Here is a 27316-nt window from a genome sequence, read left to right as displayed (position 1 = left end):
TAAGATATTTTTTTTCTTTTAATTCAGTTACTGTACTCTTTAACTCCAGAATTTCCATTTAGTTCTTTAAAAAAAAAATACTTTGATATTCTCTATGATGAGGCTCTGTCTTCATACCTACCATTACAGCTTTCATTTAGCATTATTGTAGTTTATTGAGTGTGTTGATGATGGCTACTTTAAAGTCTTTGTTAAATCAGAGACCTGGCCACTCTCACAGGTGCCTGGTTTTTCTTACTTTTTTAATTTTCTGGTGCATAGATAATATTTTTCTTTTCCTTTGCATATCTTATGAACTGTGCTGAAAACTGGGCATTTGTGATCCTATCTTGTATCCCCTCTGAGTGCTGGTCTTCTTTTCCAGAACTTGTTATTGTTATTTGCCTTTTTATCTTGTTTATTCTTTTTTGTGGCTGGCTGTCTTGTTTTAAAGGAATTTATTTCCCTCCTGGAGTGTGAAGCCTCTGATCGTGCTGCTCCGGAGTACGGGTTTGGGTAGTGCCCGCAGTCACGCTGGGAGGACAGTGGTGTGGGCAGGGGTCTCTTTGACGGACTCTTCTCCTGACCGAGGGAAGCTATGAAGCTTCACTGATCGCCAGCAGAATGTTCTGTTGTTTTCAACAATGCCCTGAGGCACATGTTCCACAAAACAATTCTGTCAGATGTGGAATCCTTTTAGGGGATAGTTCCAGGATCAGTGTTTGACCTTGGTTCTGACCCGAGGGGTCCTCCTCTGAGCCGTCTCTTATCCTCATCTCTCCAGAGACTAGCCAGCCTCTGGGGTTTAGCTTCTGTGCGATGAATCTGTTGGTCTTCCCTTAATTGTCTTTCATTACCGCCTCCCTTGTTTTTGAGAGCACCCTTAATCTTGACCTTTTCCACACCCTCTCAGATCATTCTGGGAAGGATTCAGAGTTGTCTTATGGCTACGTCCCTCCTCCCACAAGATGAGGTCACTGAGCCTGGGCTCTGGAGCTGTGGGTGGGACAGTGGCAAGTTTCTCTCTCAGTGACCCTTTTTGGACGCTGAGCACTTGGTGTTGGTCTTCTTGCCTTGCTTCTGCCAGGATGTAATGTAATCTCCACCCTGTGAGCCAAGGTACAGGTGATCAGGCCCCCAGGGTTCTCTGTGGGGCCACACCCGAGGAAGAGCATTAAGTCCCACTTTGGGGACTGGAAGGAAATAGAGTCCCTACCTTTTAGCTTCACTTACCTGGAGGGTGGTCTCAGCATTGGTGGTGGAGACAGGATGATGAATGCTGGTATCCTGCCCCTCTTGAGATGACAGCCCTTTGATGGGGTCAGAGAAGGCTCTGAGTTCTTGGTTGCAACAATCAGAGGGAAGTTTTCATGCCACTGAGCTACGAAGGTGGAGGGGATGGAGCAGGGTCTTGGTTCGAATACCACAGACTCCTGCTGTTCTTTTTGAGTTTTAGTACATTTTTCTAATAAATATTTCTTCATCTGATGTATGCTTTTGAACCACTTCCAGACACTTTTGCTATTGTTGATAAGTAATCCTTAGCAGTTTCACTGGAGACTGGGCCTGGCGGCCTCCTCCACTATTGTGTTCAAAATGGAAGGAGATGGAGGTAGAAGGAAAAGTAAATAAAGTTAAATTTCTCTTAAGACCTAAATCTCACTAACAAGGACGTTTGATAGCAGGAATGTAACATTCCACCAGGAGACTCCCAATTGTCTTTATGTTAGTGCCTCATTAGAGGGAAAGTGGCCTTGGCTTGATGGTAACCAGGCCTTCCATATCCTGACAGTCTTCTTTATCCCAATAGCCCTTCTGAACAACCCTTTGTCCTCACCTACCCAACTCCTGTGTATATAACCAGCCACTCCTCACAACCCGGGGCAGCAGCATCTCCGTCTGCCCACGGATCCTGTTCCCGTGCTTTAATAAACCACCATTTTGCACCAAGGAGGTCTTAAGAATTCTTTCTTTAGTCGTCAGCTCCGAACCTCACCCCACCGAACCTGACTTAGGTTCTGGGACTTCATCAAAACGTTTTATGGCTATTCCTCTAGCTTAGGAGCTACCCCATTTTTGGAATATGTTAAACTTACTATATTTCAGTTTCCACATTTGTAATAAAAGTTAAATAAGATCACCCATGAGAAATTGTGAACTATAAAATAGAAAGCACGTTAGTCGAATTTTACCCCTTGTTGGCAGTAACACACTAAATATTATTCGTTTTCCAAGCTAATGCAACAGACTCGTTATTACCCTAGGAAAAAGTCTAGGACTGGGAACCTCTCAGCAGGGTCAGAGACAGTTTGTGGGACCAGCCTGGCAGTAGTATTTGGCTTCTCTGTCTTGGTGCCACCTGGCTCAGTATGCAAGTTAGGTTTTACTCAATTCGTCCATCTTCCATCCTGTTCAGTCACCAAGGGAAAAGAGGTAAAGGAAAGACCTTTTTCCTGGTATTTGGTATGATGCAGTGAGCTATGAAGGTGAAGTTACTCAGATCAGAGGGCTGAAAGCTATTAGCAGGGGGGTGGAAGGGAATGGGACAAGAGCAGGGAAAGACATGTTTTGTTTTGCAGAATCAGCTGTTTCCACCAAGGAGGCACCCAGCTAGGTGTTTCACCTCATAGCCCTTCCTTAGGTGTTTGTCCTGGTAGCTCCTTACATGAGCCAGTTTGAGCTGGTTTGGGGCTGAGCACCCATGCAGGAGCTTTCCTGAGTCCAAAGTTATCTTTAGCTCATTATAATGCAAAGATCTCCTCTGATGGCTGAGGATTTCCCTATTTCTTCAACATAGGATGCATGCACTAACATGTTGATATGGTAGGCATGCACTTTTGAACCAAAATGCCTAAGTGACAGAAGAGGTATAAATTCCTTAATGTATATGTGAGCTGCCTGCTCTGTGATGCACCAAATAGGACTGATTCCACAGGGAGACAGTGCTTTGAGAGCACGTTTTCTTACTTGCTGCTGCAAGTAATAAAAATTATTTGCTCAAACCAAAAGGACTTGGGCTGGTCTATTGGCTGATGCACCACAAGGGCAAACCCTTTGCCTTTGGTAACACTGGGACCTACTCTGAATGGATATCAGTGTGGGGAAATTGGGAAATGTGGGAGGTTGACAGAACTATTTTATTTGTCCCAGTTTCTTTCCTTCATCTGAAAACTGCTTTTACACTTTCTACTATTTGAACATCTACTATTTTCCAGGAGCTCTGCTAACTTTAGGAGGGATTAATGATATCTTTGCAATTTGATTCTTGACTTCAGACAACTGACACCTAGATGAAAAGCCTGACAGCACACAGTAGTGTTTTGGACAGAGTAAAAGAAGGAGCACCGGTGTTCAGGAAATCACAGCTCACCTGGGGCTCTCATAAACTGTGGTTGGAGATCAGTTGGTGATTCTAAGGTCGATGGAGGTAGGCTGTGTAGGACTTCAGTAATCACACTAAGGATTCTGAATTTATTCCCTAAAAAACAGGTTGCCATCACAGATTTTTAAGCAAGTGAGGAGCACCATATCCTCCTTATATTCCAGATAAACTGTGTGGATGATGGAATGACTGGGGGATGGGAGGGGTTGAGAGATCACAAATAAATTTTTTTTCCCCAATTCTCCTTTGTAATTAATTATTTGACAGCTTCTTGTTCTTCTTTGGAGCATAATTTCCCAAACTTCAATAAGAAAGTATTAAACAGATAATTCCCAGTGTCATTTCCATTAACAAAAAATTCTGTAATAGTTCCCCTACTTTATTTGGCCTCTTAGAGTCTCTCATGGATGTGGTGTAATAGCCTTCTTCATTGTAACACTGATGTTAAACATATTCATCCCAGCTGTTCGATTTTTAAAATACCGTGTTCACTGATACTGCCAAACACATTTTCTTATGTCTAAGAGGTATTTGATACACTCAGGATGCTGGCATTATACGGTAAATATTTAAATGTAATCCTTTTTTTTTTTTTTAAGTTTCTCTGTCATATGTTAGCCATTATCATAATTCATTAAGCTCCATGGAGGGGCTAGATATGCCAGTAGCAAGACAATAGTTGGGATTTACAATCTGTTGGAATTGCAGATTAGAGGCAGATGAGGGAATGGAAATGAGGATCTGGATCACGCGAATGTGGCATCTGAGACCGTGATTGAGAACTGAGCATAGAGGCTTATCAGAGCCTGCCAGCACCGTTGTCCTACAAACACTGATGTCTTTAAGGAAAGGGATCTGTAATCACGAAGAAGCCAGAAATGGTATTCTAAGCGCAGGTTTGTTATGAGATTGGCAGTTTGAGAAGAGCAAGGGATTTTAAAACAGACAAAATGAATAGTGGCCTCGATCACAACAAGATGGATAGCTTGGGGAGGTCACGTAACATGCCGAGCCTGGGTGCCCTCGAATGCAAATGGGCATGACATATTATCAACTAATTATGAGAGTGAATGTGGTGAATAAAGAACGTCTAGCAAAGATAAATTTATGATTATTTTAATACCTGTGGCGAATCTATGTTTCAGAGTTTATAGGATAATCTTCATTTCCAATACTCTATAATCCTCCTAACCTAATTCATACTTGTCATGCGATAAATCTCAATTTTCTGTTTGAACAATATGGCATGCATGATAGGTTAATAAAGTGTTGGATGTAGAGTGAATGAAATGGATGGAAGAACAAAGTCAGGATAAAGACAATGAATAATGGCCTTTAGAAAATCAAATAACATTAAAATCAGGATGCATAATTTGGGGCACATGATTAAAAATACCCAATGATAAGGAAGAGGGTAAAGAGTATTGGGCAATGGGGTGCCTGGGTGGCTCAGTGGGTTAAGCCTCTGCCTTTGGGTCAGGTCGTGATCCGGGCGTCCTGGGATCGAGCCCCGCATCGGGCTCTCTGCTCTGCGGGGAGCCTGCTTCCCCCCCCCTCTGCCTGCCTCTCTGTCTACTCGTGATCTCTGTCAAATAAATAAAATCTTTAAAAAAAAAAGAGTATTGGACAAGACTAGTAAGATAAATTTTCTCTCTCTCTCTCTCTCTCACACACACATGCACACACTTTGCATTCATAAAAGGAAAGAAATCAGATGTAATAAGAAATACAAAGTCTGAGCATGCAGATCAAAATGCTAGAACATTGCAAGAGTCCCATGAAGGTGAGGCTTCCCGGCTTTCCCTCTGCTCTAGGTCTTCTATAATAAGAGATAATTTCAATGTCAACTGAACAATCCACCCAACAGCACGTCCTTTTATGCAACAACATGGATGACATTTTATTGTCCCCTTGTGTGTCTTATTTTTTAGATTATCATTAAGAAGTGGACATCTTGAAGATGGTATATTTTAACAATGCTGCTACTGATTCCTGTTCCCTCCACTCCGCACCCTACCTGGCTTGATGCTGTTTATGTATTTGCCCAGTGCCTTCTGCAGACTATTTTAATGATGTCTGTTTCCTATGTCGTGTAAAGTGTTTGATGTCCTTCCTCTGTGGGCTCCGTCTTGGATGGTCATTTGCTGACAGCGGTTTCTGCAGGGCTCTCATTAACTGTGTCTTTCTTGATTCTCTCTGCTGAACCGTCTGCCACTTTCAGTATCACACCAGCTCTTTGGTGCCACTAATTTCTGGCTGCTTATTGTTTTCAGTAATGTCCTTGGGCATAAATGTTTCTGCAGTCCAATCTGATTAACCCTGGACCCTTTGCAGGGCTATTTTTGAGGCTGGCACTTGAAGTTTGTTCTGAAATCAGGAGAGCAGTCCCTGGCTGTCTCCTTGCTTTGTTCTCCCTCGTAAACGAGATGGCCTATGGTTTAGCTCTTTGCTCTTAGAATGTCTTAATTATTTACCACCAATATATTCATTGTTTTTGAGAAAGTCATTAGGCTTGAATCTCTTCACACACTGAGTAAGGACAATTTCTTCAGGGAGAACTTCTAGTCTTGTTATGTGGGTCTGCCTTGCTCCTGAGCAAAATTTCTAAGCCACTACTGCAGAGTTGGGGACTGAGACAGTGGCTGCTTCTCTTGGAATGACACCCTAGCTTTATGAGCAGGTCTCTGGGTGGAGGCAGTAGGCTCTGGCCCTACGGACTTGCCTCTCCAGGTGTAGAAACTTTACAGTGAACTAAAGCAATGGTAATTGAGGTCACATCTTTTTGCACCTGGGGTAGAACCCCCATCCACTGGGACAGGGTGGAGAAAGGGAGTCCCCAGTCTCCTGGTTCCATTCACATGTAGTTTAGTCACAACAGCATGAACCTGGGTGGAGACGGGCGGAGTAGAATTGTTGACGGCCCGCCCCTATTAAACAGATACTGTATCCCTTGGTTTGGAAACATGGGGAAGAGGGAGTGCCATCTTCCTGTCCGTACCTAGAGTGGAATTTCCATCATGTTGAACTGGTGGGCAGGGGGAAAATTCATGCTTTTTGCAAGCAGAATTATTTTGTTTTGGGTTTTAATCAATTCTTTAAATATTTTCCTTTATTTGGAGTATTTAATTCATTTATATTAAATACGACTACTGATATGTTTGAATTTAAATCCAACACCTTGCTATTTACTTCCTATTTGTCTCATTTCTATTCTTTCTGTGTTCCTCTTCTTATGTTTTCTTTTGGATTTATCAAGTTTTAAAAATTGCTAAAATCAACCTTTCTCTTCTATCAGTTTTATCTTAATAACGTGTTAGTATAACTCTTTCTGTGAGTGTTGTCTAAATTACAGAACGCATCCAGTTTACCTTATGTTCGTGTTCTGGTGCTATTATTCTCAGAAGATTTTCTTTTACATATGCTGTAAGTTACACAAAACATCATTATTACTGTTTCTTAAAATAACTGATCATGTTTGCAGTTATCCATATGTTTACTCTCTCTCAACTTGTACATTCTTTTTTACATTATCATGCTCCCAGAGGTAATCATTTTTCTTAATATTAAAAACTTCCTTTACTATTTCTTGTTGTTCAGGTTTGCTGGCATCAAATATTTCAGCTTTTGTCTGTCTGAAGCTTTAAAGTCTTTATTTTGAAATAAATGTAGATTCACATGCAGCTCTAAGACATAACAGAGAGAGATCCCATGTTAGTGGATCCAACAGTACAACTGATCTACCTGGAAAGCAAACATAATGATAGTAAAAATCACACTATAATAATAATTTTTTTCAATAAGGTACTTATTTAATTTAGAGTCAAGCAGACTCTCCCTACTGAATACAGAGCCTGACATGGGGCTCAATCTCACGACTCAAACCAAAACCAAGAGTTGGACACTTAACCGACTGAGACACCCAGGCATCCCTAAAATAATAAATTTTGATTAACATTACTGAATGTTTTTGTGGACCAAGCACTGTTCTAGAGAAAACCAGTTTCTCCACTGTTCTGGAGAAAAATCAGTGAACCCCACAAGGAAAAGCAAAACCAGTGCTCTTGGTGCCAAACGATCCACCAAACGATTCAGGAGTGACCTATCCTTATTCTTCTCACAAGACGATGAGTCCTATATTCCTTGGGACTCAAGTCTGAATCGAATCATTCTGAATGCTTGTTGCTTGTTGCTAATTATCTGTTAAGCAGGTGAACAAAAACATCATCCATAATTACATTTGTCACTCCACCTTCGGCCCTCAAATTTATCTGGAAAACACTCACTTTCCTGAAAGGTACTACGTAAGCAGGACTTAGATTCAATGGCTCACTGTCGGGCTTTATGCCACTTAGTTTTGGTTAACGGTGTTACTCGACAACTGTGAACATGTCGTTTTGCCCTGTGTCTTCCTCTCTAAGAGGAAGACTTTACAGAGTTTGACATTTGTTCAATGAAGTTGTTATCAGAGGAAACTATTTTTAGGTCCTGTTCATAACTCCATAGTTCAGTTTTCAGGTATTATTGTTAATATTTTGCTTTCTGTTTCCAAGAGAAGAATTTAAGCAATCTTTCTTCAAACTGAGAAAATCACCTATGAATATAACCAATATGGGAAAAATCAACAACAATTTCTTTGTCCATTTATTTAACAATGATTTATTGAGTCTCTACCGCACAAAAGTCCATCTGCTGGTAACTGGGGATCCAAGTGATAAGCACAATCCAGATCTCACCAGTGCTTTATTGAGGCTTAGCATCTAGTGAGAAAAATGAACATTAATAAAAATATCACCTCAGAAATAAATCTTTCTGGAAATATAGAAAACCTTCTATTGAATTCTCACAGAAGATTTTTAAGTTCCATCAGTATCTCCTGCAATAGTGTAGGGTGATTTCAAATTACCACTCTTGGTTGCTGGTTGCTATCTCTTGGTTGCTAAATCATAGCATATATTAAATTGCATATGGTAATATATGTAATGTGTGTACAAAATGCCTGGAGCTTAGTAGGTGAGCAGCAGATGTCAGTTTTACCCTAGGCTTTTTTACTTTGCTACAAGGGAAAAGGAAGTCTGATGTTCTGAGATACTACATGACTCTGGTTGTTTCTAAAATTCTGAATTATGTCCAGCTTTTAAACTTAGACTATGTCAGCTTTGTCGCGATGAGGCCACAGGGTTGGAAATGCCAAATTGCTCCATTTTAATGGAACTGAGACAGAGACCTTCTTTTCTCATTCTTAAAAAGAATCTCTGTAACAATGTTCTTCAAACTGGAATCTACTCCTGAAGACCAGGAGACAACCCGTGTGGGGAGTCAGGAATTTTTCTTTACCACAATTTGTTTATTTCTATATTGATATTGTATCTATCAACTGTCTATAAATATGTATACATGTATATATCTGTATCCATCTATCAACTGTTTGCAAGTATGTCTATATGTACATATTTATGTCCATCTGCATAGCTTTTTATCCTGGGTCATCAGCGTAACCTGCATTTGTAACCATGATCATACTGATGCCAAAGGACCATCCCAGTCACACAGCTATAACTTTTAATGCATTTTCTCACCCAGGATCTTTGCTCTGTGTCTTTTCTACATCCTTCTCTTGAATCGAGTTTCCTCTTTTCCTGCTTTTTGCTAACTATATAAATTTGGCTATAGTAGAAGAGTCAAGTACTGCTAGAGAAATAGATTTTCCTGAAACCTGGATTGATTGATTGATTGATTTAGTGGGAGAATATTTACGTATTTATTTATTTATTTTTTAGAATATTGTGGGTGTGTGTGCATGTATGCTTGAGTACACATTTAATCTATGGGTGTTATTAAAAAATATTTGCTTCCTGGAGGGGTGTGGTTGTCTTACTTTTATTTTATAAGATGCTGACGAAATAGGACTTGGGAACAATACTATGTAATCTATGTAAATACTGAAAAACCTAGTCTTTGGGATATAAACTGTTGAGATTTCTAATTCAGTTTGTATAGCAAACAGCATGTTGTTTCATTTTCTCTTGAGTATAACGGACAATATTTCCTACTCTGTAGTATCAAGGGAGGGTGTTGACCTTGAAGCTACTCTTGCACAGAGAGGGTGAAGGTGGCAGAGGGGATGGGGGAGGAAGGTAGGGGTTTCCTCTCCTTCGGGCTGCGGGAGGGTTAGGTAGGACTATAAGCCACAGAGATGTGTGAGGGCATTCCTAGGAGCAGGGGGTCATCTTCATCCAGTTTGGGTAGAACCTAGAAGCTAATGAATAGGGGACATCACAGACTCTAGAAGGCGGCACAACTTTTGCCATAGTTAACGTATCCCATCACCATGAGAAGCTGTTATCCCTTCCATGGTCAAACTCTTTCCACTTTTACTCTGGCAATCATCTATCTTTTGTCATTATACATTAGTTTCGGTTTTCTTAGAATTTCACATACTTGAAGTCATACAAAATGAACAGTTTTGTATCTTTTTTTCTTTTGCTTAATGTGATGTTTTTGATATTTGACCATGTTGTTGTGGACATTAGTAATTTACTCCTTTTTGCTGCTAGGTAGTATTTTATTGTATGAATATATAGCAATTCATCTATCTGTTCAACCATCAGTGAACGCTTGGGTGAGTCCCCATTTTTGAGACATGACTAGAGCTGGTATGAGTATTCATATACAAGTCCTATGTGGACACATTTTTATTTTCCTTGGGGTTGTTAGATCATATAGTAAGTATATATAAAGTTTTGAGTAAAACTCTCAAACTATTTTCCAAAATGGTTTTATCATTTTGCAATCCTATCAGCAAAATAAGAGAAGCCCAGTTACTCTACATCCTTGCCAATATGTGGCATTTTCAGCTTCTTTTTTCTTTTATTAAAAATTTATTTTATTCATTGTAGTGAATGTATGGGGATATGTTAAATTTGCATTTCCCTGGAACGTTTCCAACCATTGGTCAGGCCAGTGGGGACTCCAGGTTATGATAACCTCAGGATGAAGAAAGGGCTACTGCCATCTTTTATAATCATAGGATGATGAGACATGGGATGTGTGGGATGCACAAAATAATGTTTTTTTCTCCAAAAAAGTAATGTCAGGAGTGATGTGCTGTGGAATAGAGGCTTTAGTGTTTATGCCTTTCCCAACAGCCTTCCTTACCCTCTCATGCAGAGTCAAGAAGGAACTGGACCACTTCTGTCAAGAGACAATGATTATCTCTTATGGTTTGTCTCCTGGAGGGGAAGGGGGTGTGGCTGGGTGATGGATTGGGGAGGGTGTGTGCTATAGTGAGTGCTATGAATTGTGTAAGACTAATGATTCACAGACCTGTACCCCTGAAGCAAATAATACATTATATGTTCATAAAATGATAAATAAATAAATAAATTTAAAAAAAAGAAAAGAGAGAGAGAAAGAGAGACAGTGATTGTGGTTACTGTAAGGCCAACCTCGCTTTCCTGGGCCACAGGATTTTGGCAACAGGGTTAGAGACACTGCTAATCCTCGTGGTTGTTGCTGTCATTTTAGAATCCTACTGTGAGATTTTTCTTGACTGTGGTTTCCAGGGTGCTGAAATGGTAGAGATACAAGGTGTATAATAATTGTACCTCTCACTAAACAATAATTTAATAACAGAGTGCTGGATGAATTTCTAGCTCCTTCAAAAGAATATACATTTCTTGCCAGCATGTTGGGGGCAGATTCTCAGAGAATTGTTAAACATTACACACAATGCTTATTATTGTTATTTTGTAGGACTTTAGTTTAAATGAAAACCAGATTCTGTCCCCTCACTGTGGCTTTAGTTGGAATAAATATGTACCCACTCTGGGTTCATCAAATTATTTATTTATTTAGTCCAAAGCTGCAGGAACTAAATTCTTAGAAAACTATAGAAAACTGTGTTTGCTATAGCATTGCAAGTCTGACTTGGTTTCATGAACTGTAAAAAAAAAAAAAAAAAAAAAAAAAAAAGTTGAAAATAAAAATCCTCAGTAACGATTACTCCAGTGGGGTTTTACATGCCAGTGTAGATAGGACTCAGATTCTGATGTACTCGTGCCTCTAATCTATATTCATGTGATCAGAAGCTTACTCCTCAATAGGTTTATATAATCACCAGCTGTGGGGTATCGAGAGATGATTCCGTGCGCGCGGCATCACTTGCCGTCAGCCTCCTCCCTATCCTAATGAAATCTCGCTGTGGAGAAATGAGCTGGCTATCTCTGAAATAGGATCCCCGTTCTGTGGCACCGAGCTCACATTTCTGCAGCCGCTCGGTCAAGGCTAGCAACCTGGGGAACTGGGTAACAGTAGACAGAGATTAGAGTGGGGAGGGGGTGGCGGGGGTCCTGAATGAATAGACAGAGGCATGAAGAGGCATCTGAGCTTTCCACCATGTTTGGAATAAACCCATTGGTTTAAAGACCCTTGGAGCAACAGGCAGGATGGTCGAGACCAGAGTGGCAACTGGAATCAGGAAACCAGGCGGGTATACAAGACACAGTCCACGGATCTGAGGCTCTGTTTCCCTTTGTTCCCAGTTCCCGCGTGCAGGCCCAGCTCCTACACAGGCTTACAGCCCCAGGCCCTGCTCTACAGGAGAAAAGGGTGAGCCCTGGTACCGGAGATGGCGGAGACAGCACCAGTCCATCCCTTCTTCGCGTTGAGATCTAACTTCTCCGAGGCTGGCTTTCTTTATTAATAAAACAGAAATTATAATCACCGGTTGTCATGAGGATGAACTAGGAATGAATATGGAAATCAGTCTTTTTAAACCATGGGACAAGACACTCATTAGTGCAGGTCAAGGCCCTCTTCACAGATGCCACACCCAGCTGCTTATCTTACAGACCAAGAGACTGGGACTCTAGAAACACAATGTTTGGCCCAACACCATTCTTCCATGAAGGGTTACTCCCCACATGTCTTTTCTTTTTGTAACGAAGTGATTTGCCCACCCCCGTATGTTTTTACCAACACCAATTTCCTGGTAATGCCAGACACTTCTTCCTGCATGGTCCCCTCTCTCTTCTTAGATGTTAGTAGACATCTTGGCAGGTGTGGGTAATGGATGCCTAGGGAGGGGAAGTCACACCTATGAAGGCTGTAAGTTACCTGGATCATCAGGTTTTTGCGGCCCCTCCTGGAGCCCTCGCGGGTTATCCATCTAATTCCGGGGGCTCTGGCTCTCGGAGTCTCTCCCTGTGCAGCTGCTGTGGGTGCTGTGATTGGTCACTCACACCTGAGAATAGGGACCCTCAAATTGAGCAGTTTTGACCTCTTGGAACCAGTAGATGCCCTCTAAAGACAATACCTTTCCTGGGAGTTAAAATGCTTATCTTTTCATCTTTGTGATAACCTTAATGAAATTTTGCCAGTGAAAAAGATAAAAGTTTATTTTTAGAGTAGTAATTTCTCATGGGGAGATGGTTGCCTGTAACAGGGCTGGTTTCATACGACCATAAGTTCAAAGGCAGCCTGTAGACTCCTGGGGTCCAGGAATATATTTTCTGAGAGGTCTGAGGTAAATCCTTCCTTTTAAAAGGAATATTTCCCTTTTTCAAATTTCAGAAACACTGTGACACATCTGGGATAGTTTACTTCAGAATTTAGAAAATAAAAAAAATAAATAAATATCTTGACTTGTAATTATAATAATTATTACTTTTTATTTTTCAGTGTGGTCCAAGTCTCTCTTCCCCAGAGCATCAATCACAGACTTGAACTCTCCCCTGAGACCTCAGAACACCACCTCTTCCTCTAATGGCTTCAGATTCCTTTGAAAACTATAAAATGCCTCAAAACTATTTGCCACAGGCATAGCAAATCAGTCATTGTAGTCATGAACCTACACTACAAGCCTGAATTCTTATTAACTGCTGCGCGAATACGTCTTGATGCATTAGAGAGGCCGTCCTAGAAATGCTGTGTGATGGCATTTTCTTTAAATCTGGTTTCATCAGACTCCGATCATGATGATGGTAAGTTGAGGGGACAGGAAACTCAGACACCGTTGGGCCCTGATAATATAGCTAAGCTTCCAATACTGCAAAGGTCTTGGGTCTACACAAAGCAAATCATTCTGGAAGGCCCTTCTGGACCACACTCACCAGGTATCGCTAAGATGCTCCTGTCTGAGAGGCCCTAACCCCTGAGCCTGGGAGCTCGGATGAGTCTATGGCACCTGAATCTTTGCTGACCTGGAGACCCTGGCCTGATGGGACCTGTCTGGCAGCTCTGAGCACCATTTTCCTTGGCGGTCTTCTCAGCTGGGGTGAGAGAGCCGCCTGAGAGCCCTCCCTACTGCTGTGGAACCACAGACGGGCAATGCTTCTGAGATAGCACCGTACCTCTTGTCTAACCCCCTACGCTCTTAGCCCCCAACGGAAGTCCTCTCTCACCTTCCGTTCTGAGGAAACATGGATGCTCTCTTCAGCAAGTTGAAGATTTGGTGAGACCAAATTTTCAAATTTATAGCGGTCCATTAAAAATATTTACTTCGGGGGCGCCTGGGTGGCTCAGTGGGTTAAGCCGCTGCCTTCGGCTCAGGTCATGATCTCAGGGTCCTGGGATCGAGTCCCGCATCGGGCTCTCTGCTCAGCGGGGAGCCTGCTTCTCCCTCTCTCTCTCTCTCTGCCTGACTCTCTACCTACCTGTGATCTCTCTCTGTCAAATAAATAAATAAAATCTTTAAAAAAAAATATTTACTTCGAATAAATCTAGTCAAACTCTGAGCCCTAATCTTGCTAGGCTGAATTTTAAGGATGATGGGGGATCCTCCACTTTCTTGGATCACACCAGAACATGGTATCCGTTAAGTGTTGGAAGAACCTTTAATCTGTGGTTCATTGTGGTCACCCTTGACATCCTGACTACTCCATTTCCTTGCAGTTGGGTAGCTCGGCTCTATGGCCTCTGTGGCGTGCGGGGGGCCTGGGAAACTGGCTGCACCCATCTTTCTGGAAGCACTATCAGTGCCACCACTGGATGGAAGCCTCACCTCTTCTTTGGGTTCTGAGGGTGAAGCCAGCTATGGGGGCCTGTGACTTGCAGGATCCCATGTCTGTACCGCTTCCGGGATCCAGGAATCATGGCCTCTGTCTCTTGAGAGATCTCTGTCTTAAGAGATCTCTCATTTTTTCCCTTTTCCCCAGGATAATTTGAAACAAAGATATAAAGACTGGCTATATGTTTGGCATGGAGCGGGGGAAAAAAAAGTATAAACAAACATTATCATTTGGAGAGATTCTCCTACAGGAAAATGCTGAGCCCTGGAAAGTTCAAAGATGTGCCTTCCTGCTGAGAACGTGGGGAGGTGGGCTGCAAACAGATCACAGCAAATTCAGAGGCGATAGTCCATCTGAATGGACTGAATAGTCCTAAACGGACTACTTCCTCTGAATTTGCCCTAATCCACCCAAAGCCTGAATTTGGCCTAATCCTGCCATCAGTCATTCAACCATTTACCTTAACTGTATTGAACATCGACTACATGCCAGAGACATGGCTAAAAGTGGCATCAAACCCAATGTAACGGGAGACCAATGCGGAGAAAATCATGCTGCCGTAAGACAAGTAGTCGACCGGGGAAAGAGCACGAACTCACGGTTAGGCTAGCCTGGGTGAAAACTCGGGCTCGGCCACTCTCCACATGTGTGACCTTGGGGCACTCCTCCCCTGATTAGTGTCATACACACCCTGCTTTTAGGAGCCTTCCTACATGTGAGCTCTCACCCTCTCCAACCGCTGCTGAAGGGATTGACATTTTTATCTCTTATGTTGTGGCATAGTTCTCCTTCCTAGAAATGTATGAATGATCTTTATCGTCAGAGTTTATCACTGTTGCCTCATTACCCTTGTTTAATAGATCTTAGGAATTTTATTTCCAAGTGTTCCTTGAAGACACCATGGAAGCTCATGTGTTTCTTTTTAAAGAGGAGAAAGGACTTGCGGTCACTGCCCTATAGATATTACACACCGTCCGGGCCGGGAGAAGTGTGGGGGCAGAGGGGAAGTTCTGGGGAGTCTGCACTGTCCTTATGTTCCTTCCTGTCCCATCTGGTTTGCCGCTTTAAATTGGTCTTTGTAAAGTTATAAATGTCCCCCACTCAACCGGAAACCAGTTAAATGAAGGATTTTGTGTTGTGCATTTGTGTGTCCACAATATGCTCGATGACCCTCCTGGCATATTATAGATATTAAAAGATGTTTGCTGACGTTAAAAAAAATGACTGAATATCATGAGATCTGTATTCCTAACAGGAATAAATCAGTATTTAATATGTATTTAGAACATCTCTGTTATCACTTACTCTTGCTCCTTTAGCCAAATCTATTAAAATCTGTTCTGTTCTCCTACTGATTCAGAGTTTGGGTGATTTTCTGCTTCATCTACTTCATATAATCCCTTTTGAGCAGCTCCATTCACTGTGAAAAATGTCTTAAAATATACCTGGGTTACAATTAGGAATTCCAGTGGCCTGCTCTAATGTTTTTTCCAGTTCTTTCCCCGGCGGGGTGTGCTTCACCAAGCTCGTGTTTTGCCATCCTCGGAGGACAGTTCAGGCTGTGTCTTTGGCCTGGGTCAGGCAGTCCAGCTCTGACGGCCCCACTGCTGGCCGAGAAGTGGGTCCCTTCTCCTGAGGACCCCGGGGTCCGGTGCCACTGAGCCTCCCGCTGTCTGTCTCACGGCTCCCTCGTGCATCCTCTGCCGTCACTTAGGCCAAGAGCATCTTACTGTGATTGTCCTCAAGATCTTGAGAGTGGGTTCACAAGCTGCTGCCTTTATGGAAACTTCTCTGATTTCTCATCCAAAGTTGCCTCTCTATCCTTTGACTGTCCTCTGTCGGTTTCTACCTCTGCTGTTCTGCTTCTAAGTGAAATTACGTGTCTCAGCTTCCCTAAGGGGAGTATAAACAGTCTCTGAAGGAGGGAACCATGACCAATTTGTCCTGTATCGGCTCCTTTTCCTTCTGTTTCTCTGCTCTTGTGCATGAAAGATGCTTAATAAATGCTTTTTTAAAATATTTTATTTATTGATTTGACAGAGAGATAGAGAAGAGATCACAAGTAGGCAGAGAGGCAGGCAGAGAGAGAGGAGGAAGCAGGCTCCCCGCTGAGCAGAGAGCCCAATACAGGACTCCATCCCAGGACCCTGAGATGATGACCTGAGCCAAAGGCAGAGGCTTAACCCACTGAGCCACCCAGGCGCCCCAATAAACGGCTTTGTAAGAAGTAAGAGTAGTAAGTGCCTTGGCTCCCTCCAGGGTACAGTGGAAAGAATATGCACTGGCCCAGACCTCCAGGAAGTGAATTCCAGATCTACCATTTACAAGCAATCTCGGGCTCACACACTTCAAAACTTCTTTTCTTCTTTCTGGTTGAATGACAGTAAAACATGCAGGAAACGAGTGAGGTTTCTCCGTGATTCAGGCTCAGGGAAACCACTCTACTCTCCTTTCTTTGCCAGACTGAGTCCGTTCTCTGCTTTCCTTCCCAGATCTCAGGCATGGCGTCGGTGACTTTCATTACTTGTTAAACTGTCTCTCTCCTAATCAGAGACAGCGTCTTCTCTGTTTTTCTTGCATCTCTGGTAACTAGTAGGCATTCAGTCCAGATATATATATATATATATATATATATATATATATATATATATGATTGGTCTGATGGGTGAACCGAAACTCTAATATCCTGTTCATTTTTGCCAGCGATGTTTGATGGTCACCAAAGCCTGCAAGGAGACGCCCGAAGCTCTTTTTCTATCTTCTTTTCTCCCCCTGCAAAATGGAGTGCACAGATCTCCCCTCCTTCTTAGACATTAGATCCCTAAGTCAGTGTTTCCCAAAAGTGTCCCTACAGAAGAACACAAAAACACTAGCTTAATTGAAGGAACTAGCAAAGGGGAAAAAAACAAGATAAGAAAATATAACTTATTTGCTTAGAGACTTTTCTTCCCCCCTAAGTGATGTCTGTTGATATAAAAGATAAAAGTCAGTTTGGAAAGCATTCTTCTACATATTGATCATTTGCTACTACACAGAAACTCTGCTCAATTGAATAGCTTTCTTGAAGAATTCCCTAAAACAGAGTCATTTTTAGCATGAAAATTCCAGCGATGGGGAAGATTCTTGGCATCTCCATTCCTGATGACTGGAGAGTCCTCCTGTAATAAAGAAATGTCAGCAAAACCAGTAACTGGGTATCGCAATCCCCCAGCCTCCGCCGGACAGACTTCCTTTAGCACCTCTTTAGCTCTGCATTGGTTAAAGGACCCGGAGAGGTTTTGAAGCCTTGTAATGGAACGAATGGGTTTTTCAGAGATGTTCTTTAAGATATATTCAAATCCTGCAAGAAATAATGAATGAGGGAATAATGAGGAGCATTTATTTCTCAGTGTTTAACTGTAGGCTTGTAAGGCTGCTTCTCTGTGCTCAATTGATGACGAGCAAAGATTTTCTTTCTTTTTCTTTTTCTTCTTTTTTTTTTTTTTTCTTGCAAGTGGAATGCATTATGTGAGGAAAAAAAAATTAATGGCCATCTGTAAATGTGGGGATGGCTGGCAAATCTGTTATGCATGTTGTAATAAAAATGGTTTATTGGGCGATCCTGGCCAGACACAGGAGCCAAAAGCAGCAGACTCCCCCAGAGAGCACGCTTGGAGCCCATGCTGTTTCCACTTACACTGGAGTCTCTGAGAAGCCCTGTGCTCCGGGTTCATCCTGAGGGGCTTCTATAAAATGCGTTTGTTGGGCAAGTAGTGTATGCGTTGAGCCCCAGCTTCCTGGCCTGAAAAGGAAAGGAGGTGGAATTAGATAAACTCTAAGATCCTGGGCCCTCGCTGCTTTCCAGGATTTTGAAATCCCTTCTTGGGGATGAAGTCGAAACAAATCTGGTTAGCCTGAAACCAACCCTACTTCACTGCTGTGTGAGAACAAGAGAGACAATGTGCCCGTCATCCTCCAAAGCTATCTCGGGTCGGAAAGTGAGGCTCAGAGAATAAGGATGCAGGTCCAAAGGCCCAGTGGTCAGCTCGAAGGGGATGTCACTGCCACATTCAACACAATTCGAGTACTAAAAGCTCAACCAGCAGTAACAGTGCCAGCTTACTTACCCACTGAATAAGTTGGTGAGTCCACACCCGTAGAGATAAGCCAATCAGGAACAAGAAATGATTACTGTCTCAGTCCTGGAGACTTGGGTTTGATCCCTTGGCTAGGATGATGTATGCCAGGTTTCTCACTGTAAAGTCCCTGTTGTTTTTCCTGTAAAATATTACTATATGGCTATATGAACATCATATACTACTATCTTACTAATACATGCTTTATTACTATTACTACGTTGCCAGCATATATGATGTTACTCTATTACTATTACTAATACACGCTATATGACTGTATTAACATCCTATATTACTATCTCACTAATGTATATTCTATTACTATTACTGCGTCACTAATACATACTCTATTACTATTACTACATTACTAACATGTATGAGGTTGCCCTATCAGTACTTCTGTATCACCAGTATATACTCTATTATGATATGTGGTGAGATTATTTCTCATCAATCCTTTTACTGGCGTCCACCAATGATTCTTTCCAGAATCAGTAACCGCTATGACAATTGCTTTACGGTGTTTCTCCCATTTCGTCATTTCTTCTACATTTGTGACGTGGCATCTGCAGATCAACCCTCGCCTATTTGCTGCTTACTAGTTTATTTCTGTCAGTCTGGCCTCGCAGATTCTGGGTGGATAACGGGTGTCTTCTCAGCACCACCAGCCTGAGAGTGCAAATCGGGCTCCATCAGGTCGATGGAACGGAATTTTCCAGCCATGGCTACCACCTGCAAACTTGCAGAAAACAGAGTCCCTTCAGTGTGAAGGAATCCCCCGAGGCTTCTTAGGAGCCCATCCCCCACTTGCACTGTGGAGGGGTTTCCCACTCCCTCCCAAACATCTCCCACTTGGAATGCAGATGAGCCTAGGCTCTTGCTCATTTTGCGGGGCTTGTTTTTGGTTCCAACAAGGGCCCCCCATTGCCTTCGGGTGGGCATCCTTGATTTATCACAGGAGCTGCTCTACTTCTGTGCCCCATGTCCAGGAGCATCAGCACAGAATGCAAGAACAAGAGTGTAGTTAGAGGACACTGAGCGTGGTCTCCACCTCTCACTCAGCCTTGGTAGGACGGCCTTTGGCTCAGGCATATTCACTGAAATTCTCATTTCCCACAGTTTTCCTCAAGGTCTTCCCCACTTATAAATTTCTAGAAAATGTGCCCCAGATTTACCCAATACTAGAGTTCATGTGACTCTGCATTGTGGTTTTCTAGGAAGGTAATGTATAGTTTGTGCCTATTGCCTTAGTAATATTACAATGCTCCATTTCACTCACAAAAATGTCTATGTTTTGATGATTACATCATTGTTTGGCCAACCTATCCTGAAAGGACAATACAACCTTACACGACTATTTTGGTTTTCTCATAGCTTCAGTCTAGCTATCTAGAAGGATTGAGATTTAAGAACACACAGGGGGTTAGTATGTGTGTGAAGGTAGAAAAGTGAAGGAGAAAGGTGTTCATAGTTAGATTTCCTCCTAAACCTTTTCTTTTTTAAAGATTTTATTTTTAAATTAATCTCTACACTCAACATGGGGCTCAAACTTACAACCTGGGATCAAGAGTCACATGCACTACTGAGCCAGCCAGACACTCCATGGACAGGTTTTTCTAAGACTGGACTAGCATTTGTGACTTTAGAAAAAATGGACATGGTGAGGGGTTTGGGATCGAGACATATATCCAGCATGAGTGTCAGTGTATCTCCTCCCATGACCAGGGCACAGGGCAGGCCACAAAACCTCACATGTGGCTGTGATTTGGGGAGAGCATGAGGGGATGTTAAAGCCCATGAGGAGATATCTAATTTAATGCAGATGGGGATAGGTGCTGGGGTCTAGGAGCAAAGCCAGTCCTGTGGGAGCAGAGAGGAAGGAGCCACTGACGGAATCAGAGGGCTGACAGCTTACAGACCCTGAGCACAGGAAGCTGCTGGGCCCATTTCACAGTGGGGTGCACATGGGAGATGGTTTCGTACGGCTTCCTTGAACCAGAGCAAGCCAGGCCATGGGAGTTCCACTAACGACAGGGCTCTGCAGGGACTGACGTGAGCATCAAGTGTGCGGCATGATTGAGAAGGGCACTGTGCAAAAAAGGATGTGTTTTCTTGGGCTTCTCCTAAGAACCCGCTTTCTTATTCACCTTTGCTTATGAGTTGGGTTTTGATTATGAACAGGCACACTGTTACCGTGGCGGTGGGCACCTGGGATGAATTAGCCGGAGGTGGTCGGCTCTGCCCACAGGATTCCCTCCTGTGATGGGTGGAAGTTAGGACAGGGAAGTGTTTGACTTGGTTATTCCTCTCATCTCGGAATAACAGAAAGTCACAGTTCAAGTTTACCCCAGGCCAAGGAAAGAATAATCTCTTCCAGCTGTGGGGCCCCTTGACCTGTTCCTAAGCCCATTTCTCCCGCCCCCCAACCCCATTCTTCACTCTTAGGCAAGGAGCACTGACACAGGAATCAGCTTCAGACTCTGGTCTCAATTTGATGACTTATTCTATGACCTTAGAGGAATCATTGACGAGAATGGAAACTAATGTTCTTAAGCACACGCTATGGATTAAACAGGCTTCCAAGTCCATGATGCTCCCACATGGATATGTATTAATCACTTTATCAGGTGCTGAGCTAGCTGTTGGGTGCATAGGGATCAGCAAACCAGAATGGAGCCCTGAGTACTCACTAAGCCCTGGGACTGGTGGTATTGATCTTCTTCAGCCCATTGATGAGACTGAGACACCAGTCGGGTAAGTATTTTGCTCCAAGTTACACAGGACTATGTAGACCAGAGATTTAGAGACTGATTTTTCAGTTTTAAAGCTCAGTTTGTCCTCACTTGTAAAAATATGATGATTAGACTAGATTGCTTGTAAAGGTCTCTATCTCTAAAATTCCACTACACATTTTTTTTTTTTAATTCTATGCAATGGCTTATGCGATAGATAACCCCCTGATTATCCTTTTTTAAAAAGATTTTATTTTTTTAAAGTAATCTCTATATCCAATGTGGGGCTCAAAGCCACAACTCCGATATCAAGGGTCGCATGTTCTACCAACTGAGTCAGCCAGGGGTCCCCGATTATCCTTTTAATGCTCAGATTCTGAGAAGCTGTTGGGTTGTACACCTGCCTTGTTCTCTTCCTGTGACATGATATATCTTTAGCAGACTAATAAATGGTGGCATAACAGTACCCATGTGATTAATCTTTTTTTTAAATTTTATTTATTTGAGAGAGAGAGTGTGTGCATGAGAAGGACAGAGGGAGACGTCCCTATTGAGGAGGGAGCCCGACGTGGGGCTCGATCCCAGGACACTGACGCCATAAACTGAGCTGAAGGCAGACACTTAACCGACCGAGTGACCCAGGTACCCCATTAAGTGATAAATCTTTTAGATATCACCTTCGTAAGACAGAGAAATGCAAACTCTCTGTGCTTTACTTAAAGGCTGGTCTTCAGGGAGTTGGTAAAAGAATCGGAAGGATGAGAACCCCAGACTCTCTCAATACGTAAATGAAGTGGAATCATTTTGTCGTGGGTAGCACTGAAATGCTCGTGAGAACAACTAGGGAAAATTCTGCTAACTGGGGGAAGTGTGTTTAGCACATTTTGGCAGAAGCCAACATATCAACATACCAGCATGGGGAATTGGCAGAGTTTAATAACACTGGGGGCCCTGATGGCTCTCCAGCAAAATCCATGAGGATTCCGATTGGACTGGTTTGTCCTAACTAGAGTTGAAACTTCTGTCTTTAGAGGAGACATGCATTCTTCTGTGTGGTAGTTTTGCACCTCCTTCTGGGTATATGTCCCCCTGCCTTGACCCTGCCCTAACCCCGGAGATCATCTAGGAGAACCTCATCCTCATGCAGCAGGAGTCATCCAGGGGTCCTCAAAGGACAGAAGCATGGGGGCAGAGAACACTGGTAGCTGCAGCCCAGGCTCCCTGTGTCTCTCATTGGCTTGTGATGTTGGTCATTTAGTCAGCGCTCTGAACCTTCTGAAAACTGAACAGTGCACTTGTAGGGTATTCTTAAGCATTAGAACTGAGAAAAAACCAGGAAGAGCCCAACCTATGACAAGCACCTAGTAACTGTTCCTTAAACGACAGCTGCCATTTCTATTGGCACCTGCTCATTTCCGTGTTGGGTGAGCACATGACGGCATCGTTACCGTGTCCCACGCAGGGCGGCAAGAGGCAGAAGTGTTCTTAGATTTTCAGGAAGCAAAGCTGCTGGCAATTCACCTCCGTCCTCCACAGAACAGAAGGGGTTGGCTGTAGGATCCCTCCATCCGCTCCGCATCCTTGGTTCCATGCCCTCCGGAGGAAGTGCCGTTTCTCTCTGTAATGAAGAGGCATCTTGCTCCACACCCTCTTCCGTGTCGGGATAGCATATGCATAATTAGCCCATTTTCTTCTGGGGCTCTTTGTTGGAGAGGGCTGGTAGATTTGCTAATTCAGTTGCTTATGTATAACTCGTCCTACAGTCAATTACAGAGGTCTTTGAACGACATTACTGAAAACGTGTTTAGCTTAATCAGTTCTGACAGCAGCGGGGACAGGGCTGAGAATCAGTATACCACACAAAGGGATGTCATTAACGGCCGGTCTCAGGGCATGGATCTGTCCCCGTGTGCGTTATCGGGGTGACTGGTACTGATAAGTGTCACCTCTCCATGAACTGCCCTGATCACCTCTACCAGCAAGTTAAAAATAATTGCTTTGTGGAGATTTTACCAGTGCAGGGAACTCCCTCTAATCCTTAACAACAGCGGCGGTCACCACCAGCACCAGATACTGCAACTGGACAGTAGACAAGGGTAAGCTCTTGAGGTCAGATCATCTGATTCGAATACTAGTCCCACTGTCTACTAGCCCGGGGACTCGGGCAAATGATGTACCCCTCTGTGCCTCAGTTTCTTCATCTGTAAAATATCGTCAGTGAATGAATAATAGAAAACATCCCAGGCATGGGGGAGAGTACCACGAAGCCCCTGGTCCAGCCCCCGGTGCACGGTGAGCCTTGAATGCAGGTGAGGAATGGTTTCGTTCCCCTGCCCTGCATCACTGCCGTGTCCGCATCCGTGGTAATGTTAAAGCCCACGAATGCCGAGAGCTCATTTCATTCCAGGGTTTTCTCGAAGTGCTTCCCACGCAGTCACTCATTTTGATCCTCAGGAAAATTTGAGGCATAAAAGCATTTCTATTCCGTAGAAGAGGAATCTGAGTGCCAGCAGAAGCTAGGTGTGGACCCATGTTCATTGGTTCATTGACTACAGAGTCTGTGCTTGAGACACTGTGCTTGAGTCACCCCGATAATGCACATGGGCACTGAGCCCAGCTCAGCTCCTGGACCAGTGACCTTATAACCCAGAGACCTGGCTGTTCTGGAAGCTGGGGTGGCAGAGATGAGGAATAAAGAAAACAAAAACAAAAACAACTACTTTTTAAGAACGTTTACAACATTGAGACTAAGGAAGACTTTGAGAATTCTGCATGGTTTTCTAACATATATATAAAATGCTGGGAAAAAATGAAGTGCTGGAGCATGTAAGCTGCTGAATGAGCACACATGTCTCGGGCGTGTACACGCGACAGATGCGTTATTTCCCCTTTTCCGGAGCCTGATTTCTTTTGGCCCTTCTCTTCCTCTTTCTCCTTATTCTTTTTCCTCCTCTTCTTCTTTTTTTAAGATTTTATGTATTTATTTGAGAGAGAGAAAAAGAGAGGGAGAGCGTGAGCACACGAGCAAGGGAAGGGGGTGGAGGGAGAGGTGGAAGCAGACTCCCCGCTGAGCAGGGAGCCCGATGCGGGGCTCGATCCCAGGACCCTGAGATCATGACCTGAGCTGAAGGCAGACGCTTAACCCACTGAGCCACCCAGGTGCCCCTCTTTTCCCTCTTCTTTTAAGTCAGTGTCAATGTTCCTCCACCCCCCTCTCAGGTTTGCTCTGACCATTCAGCCCTCAGAGTTTGATAAGGACACAGAATGTTCTAGAACTTCACTTCTCAAAGTATCCTCCATGGTTTGGAAACATCTCCTGGTTGCTTATTAAAAATATGAATCTTGGGCTCCACCTCCGTGTCATTGAGTCAGAATTTGCATCTTCATAAGATCCCCAGGTGACCGCAAGCACGTTAAAGTCACAGAGGGGCTTAGCTAAAAGGAGAATGGGCTTTGGCTCCTGAAGGAACTGGATTTGAATCCAGTTCCTCATTCATCAGCTGTATTGCCTTGGAAACATTGCATGACCTTTCTGAACTTCTTTTCTAGTCTATAAAACGAACTTAGTAAGATCCTGCAAGACCGTTGTTAGAATTGGTGAACCATGAGAGACTATGGACTCTGGAAAATTACAATCTGAGGGGTTTGAAGTGGCGGGGGGGTGGGAGGTTGGGGAACCAGGTGGTGGGTATTGGAGAGGGCAAGGATTGCATGGAGCACTGGGTGTGGTGAAAAAATAATGAATACTGTTATGCTGAAAATAAATAAATTTATTAAAAAAAAAGAATTGGTGGTAGTAAAGAGAAATACCCTCTTCTTCTACACCTCGTACAATATGCAATGTTTGGCATCCGTATTTTTTCTCACTTCATCTTCACAACAAAACTATTAAGGAGGAGCTGGGTATAAAGAGGTTGCAAAAGAGGAAAGTCACTTTAAGAGTACGAAGAACCGTGCGCAGAGTCACAAGTCAGCAGGTGGTAAAATCAGCACTTGTCAGAGCTTTGGTTCCCCAAAGAGGCGAGGGGATTGTATTTATTCCAGCCAGAATGGAAAGCCACTTGGGTACTCACTCTTCATTTCTTTAATTCCTGTGTGTCTTGCCAGCACCATCCAAGTCATTCCCTCACCTTAGTTCATTCAGCCGGGTCTGTGCAACGTACTGAATGCCATGGTAGCACCCCTACAAAACAATGTTCTTTCTAATGAGCAAAGCATCCTTCCACAGAGCCTGCCAGGCTGCGAGCAGTACGGCTGCTGGGGATAAAAATGATTTGAACACGGGAAGGTGGCCTTTGAGTGTGTGGCTCTCCCCCAGATGTAATTCCTCCTCTTCCCCGGGGCAGCTGGTAGGCAGCTCCCCTGGCTTTTCTGAGATCTGACCTGTCCTCACCCATGGCTTGGGGCTCTTCTTTTCCTCTTACAGGTAAATATCAGACAGAGCCCTGAGTACAGCCTTCCCCTGGCTGTGGTACCGCTCACCCTACCTGACCCACAGGGCCCTGTTTGAGAACCATGCAGGCAGGGAAGCATTATGACCAACCTCTTGCCGACATCCGCGAAAGACCCCATCCAGAACGTGCCGTGTTGGTTTTGTTTGCAACGTCATGAGAAGGAGCTTTGTGGGTACGTTAATAGGGTTAGGGGACTTCAGGAAATATTACAACTAAATAGGTTATAAAACCTTGCGAGGAGTGATAAATAGCACCATCACATTCTCTCTCTCTCTCTCTCTCTCTCTCTCTCTCTCTCTTTTTTTTTTTTGTTTTTGGAATAAAGACAATCCTGATATATTTTTCATTAAGGATGTGCCGAGTGTAAGAGTGTGAGAAATCCTCGAGTCTGCTTGGAGCCATACATGAACAGGGCGCAGGTAGGAGAGGCTGTCGACAGACCAGACACTCGATGCCTCAAGATCAGAACCCGGCACCAACAGACTTTGGTAAAAGAACATAATAAAGTGGCGTGTGGATCCATACTCGAATCTCCCCAAGGGTCACACCCAACTGCTCCTGTCTCTGTGAATTCTGCTGCATGATGTCCGAGAGCAGGTGGTGGGAAGAAGACTTCCTCCATGCTCTGTTGACTACTCTTTAGAGGGAGGCAAGAGGCACCGGAGGAAGGGCCTGGGCACTGGGAGATGGATCCAGACATAAAACTGCGAGCTTGGGGCGCCTGGGTGGCTCAGTGGGTTAAGCCGCTGCCTTCGGCTCAGGTCATGATCTCAGGGTCCTGGGATCGAGTCCCGCATCGGGCTCTCTGCTCAGCAGGGAGCCTGCTTCCTTCTCTCTCTCTCTGCCTGCCTCTCAGTGTACTTGTAATTTCTCTCTGTCAAATAAATAAATAAAATCTTTAAAAAAAAAAAAAAAAAACTGCGAGCTTGTTCTGCTCTGAGAGTGCTGAGCGATGGCTGCTGTGGGATGTTGTGTGTCTGGCCCGGGGAGTTTCCCACGGACCCCGGACCCAGACCACCTTGTTTTAATTCATGCACATTTGTCTGTGCTCCCGCAAAAAGGTTCTGCACTTGAGATTTAATTCAATCCCAAACTTCAGAGGCAGAAAAGGAGGCCGCCTAGAAAGAGGGAAACATCCGTATGACATTTATGCATTGGGAGTTTTCAACAAAGATTTCCTTCACTGAGGCAATTGCGTGGGAGCTTTTAGTGAGACATCTGATACTGGAGCATCTTCAGGTCTCGTCTGTAAAGAGCTCCCGCCACATCCTTGCATATGGGCCCGTCAAGCCTCAGTCGGGCTTTCTGCTGCGACCGTTGTCCTCGAGCTCATCTTCTGAGTAATCGAGGGGTGAACAAAACGGACCTCGTTGGGTGAACTACGGCTCCTTCTTTCTGCAATCATCACACACCACCTTGCAATGTGGTGGTCCTTTTCCTTCCCAATAATGATGGGAAATGTAGCACATGAGATTAAATAGCCTTTTAGATAGACTTGTTTTTGGGGGGGGGGGCAGAGGGAGAGGGAGGGAGAGTCTTAAGCAGGATCCACATTCAGCTTACTATGGCCTGACTTGGTGTTCTATCTCAGGACTGTAAGACCGTGACCTGAGCTGAAATCAAGACTCAGACGCTTGGGTACTCGCTG

Source organism: Mustela nigripes, chromosome 7, assembly GCF_022355385.1.
Source record: "Mustela nigripes isolate SB6536 chromosome 7, MUSNIG.SB6536, whole genome shotgun sequence".
Classification (NCBI taxonomy): Eukaryota; Metazoa; Chordata; class Mammalia; order Carnivora; family Mustelidae; genus Mustela; species Mustela nigripes.
This window is presented reverse-complemented; position numbering follows the sequence as displayed.